Source organism: Myotis davidii, unplaced genomic scaffold, assembly GCF_000327345.1.
Source record: "Myotis davidii unplaced genomic scaffold, ASM32734v1 scaffold642, whole genome shotgun sequence".
NCBI lineage: Eukaryota > Metazoa > Chordata > Mammalia > Chiroptera > Vespertilionidae > Myotis > Myotis davidii.
Genome location: NW_006293957.1, coordinates 181,674 through 184,571, shown reverse-complemented (window position 1 = coordinate 184,571; position 2,898 = coordinate 181,674). Strand labels below are relative to the sequence as shown.

Sequence of the window (2,898 nt, the reverse complement as noted above, 5' to 3'; positions counted from 1 at the left end):
ATGCTGGGGTTATGGTCGGCTGTGTGCGATTTTGCGAGTGTGGTAAAATCGCATAACAGCAAAATCGCATAACAGCCGAGCATACACCCAGCAGCGCTGCTGATGCCTGAACGGTATGTGGAATGAAGTGGGCGGGCATCGGAAGGCCACTATGGCACGGGGCAAGCACTATGGGCAGTGTATCTGAAGTGTACCTGGCGTATAAGACGACCCCCCACTTGGAGGCATATTTTTCAGGGCCAAAAAATCGTCTTATACGCCGGCAAATACGGTAGTCAGAAAAAGAAAAATACCACAGGATCTCACTTACAAGTAGAATGCAATGAACAAAATAAACAGACGGACAAAATAGAACCAGAGGCGTGGATATATGGAACGTACAGAAAGGAGACTTTTTAGATGGTGTGATCAGGGAATGCATCTTTGAAGAGATGATATTTGAGTAGAGACCTTAATATACTGGGGGATTGAACCATCAAAAGTCTGGGGAAGAATTCTGCTTTTTCAGAGGTACAAAGTTACAAGATAGTGCCATTCTCACCCTGCAATCCAACAGAAGCCAAATAAGAGTCATTTTTAAAAACCCCTCAAAGAGCTGAGGACACAAGAAAACCTAAATAAACTAAACTGAAGAAGTAATGAAATGCTCTTAGCAGAGAAGAAACTGATGGCTACTGTGGGATAGAACAGCCCATGGAAGAGGCATCAGCTACAGATGGGGAAAGAAGAAACTTGCCAAACATTCAATGGACTTGTAATGGCCATACTTGGGCTGGCTAAAATCCTGACTAGCTGTCCCCCTCTTCCCTTTCCATTAAAGGGTAAATCTGCAGTCAGCCCCTAGCTCTTATGCATAGGTTACTAAATGCCCCCAGGGGTGGTTGAGTAGAGTAAGGGCCAGGGAAGTTGAGCTGACAGAGATCTTACCTGAGATACATGGAACTTCCCCCAAATGCACAGCAGCCACCCTCACAGGACGGGGTTGAGGAAGCGTGGAGTGAGCAGGAAAGCTGAGAGAAATCTACCAGAGGCACTGGAGGCTTTCAGTTATGGAAGACTCCCAGTTGTTTTCTATTTCTTTTTAAAGGAAATTGGCAAAGATAATTTTGGGGACAGAAATAAGATATTGGGAACTACCTATAATACTAAGTATTAATCATGCTCTGTTAACCATGATGGTTTTGTTCTGATTAAAGAAAGCACATTCTAATCTGGCTGGGAGCTGTATGCCCCTGGGTTAGAGTCAACCTTGAAATGTGGTCCACAATCATGGAAAGATGAACAACCTTATTGCCCAAACAATGGAGTCCTTCCCTCATTGCCTGTAATCTGAGCCATTATACCCATTTATTCCTTTAATCTGAGCCATTATACCCATTCTTATTCCTTTTACCTACTTCCCCATGTAATCTTTGTCCTACCCAATATAAACAGCTGGTTTATGGGCAGGTACAGAGCAGATTTTCATAGATGACCTGCTGCTCTCCCATACTGCCTGCATTATTGGAATAAACACTCATATATAATTCAACCCTATCTCTGCTTAATTAGCTCAAGTAGTGATAGGTAGCCCGGACCCTTTGGTAGTCTGGTTTCAATAGTACAGAGAGTTCCCATATACCCCACACCAATATATCCTGGGTGTGGGATATATTGATACATTATTTTTCATGGAAGTTCATACTTTATGCACTATCCTTTGTTGTTACCTAATGTCCTTTTTCTGTTTCAGGATCCCAACCAGGGTTCCACACTACATTTAATGTCATGTGTCCATAAGCTCTTCTTGGCTATGAGTTTCTCATACTTCCCTTGTTTTTGATGACTTTGACAGTTTTGAGGAGTATTGTTCAGGCATTTTATAGAATGTCCCTTATTGGTATTTTTTTCATGATTCAACTTGGGTTGTGGTTTTTCAGAGGAGGACCACAGAATTAAGTGCCATTTTCAGTACATTATATTAAGGGTAGATTGTCAACATGACTTATCAGTGTTGATGTTGACCTTGATCACCTGGTCAAGGTAGTGTTTGTCAAGTTCCTTAACTGTAAAGTTTCTCTTTCTTTCTTTACATTCCATATGTACTCTTTGGAAGGAAGTCACTGTGAGTAGTTATGCTCTCCCTCCTCGAAGGTGGAGTATTTACATAAATTATTTGGAATTCTGTGAAGGAGGTTTGTCTCTTCTCCTGTGTGTATTTATTTATTCAATTATTGTTTATAACAGTATTGACTCATGGATATTTACTTTATATTTGGGGTTATAATACAATTACTAATTTATTTTGTTTGTGAAATTATTCATAGTTGGCCATTTGGAGCTCTTTCATTTGGTTCCTTTGTTTCTTTGGCATATCCTCATCAGCGTGTGTGTGTGTGTGTGTGTGTGTGTGTGTGTGAGAGAGAGAGAGAGAGAGAGAGAGAGGGAGAGAATGAGATGTACTTTCTTACCTTTTGGCACTAGCTGATGCTCCAAGATCTATGGGATAATAATACATAGTATAACATCTGTGTATTTGGAGTTTTAGAAAGAGAGGAGAGAATGTGGCTGATGACATGCTTGAGGAGATGATAGTTAAGAAATTGTAAAATTGATGAAAGACATAAACTCACAAATTTAAGAAGTTCAACAAACCCCAAGCAGATTAAATGCAAAATGAATTAAAAACAAACCAAGAAATAAAAAATTCCAGATTAGGCAAATCCTAATCAAACTGCTCAAAACTAAAGAGCAAATCTTACAAGCAAGAGAAGAACACATTAAATCATGGAAATAACAATTGGAATTATGGCAAACTTTTCACCTGAAAAAATAGAGAATTAGAGATAATGGAATGGTATCCATAAAGGTGATAAAAGGAAAAAACAACTTGTCAACCTAGAATTCTATATCCAGCAG

At 39.7% G+C, this 2,898-nt stretch overlaps 1 pseudogene; it reads left to right on the top strand.

Moving 5' to 3' along the window:
• The window catches only part of LOC107183783, a 9,807-nt pseudogene that overhangs the window by 6,240 nt on the left and 669 nt on the right, over positions 1-2,898 (top strand).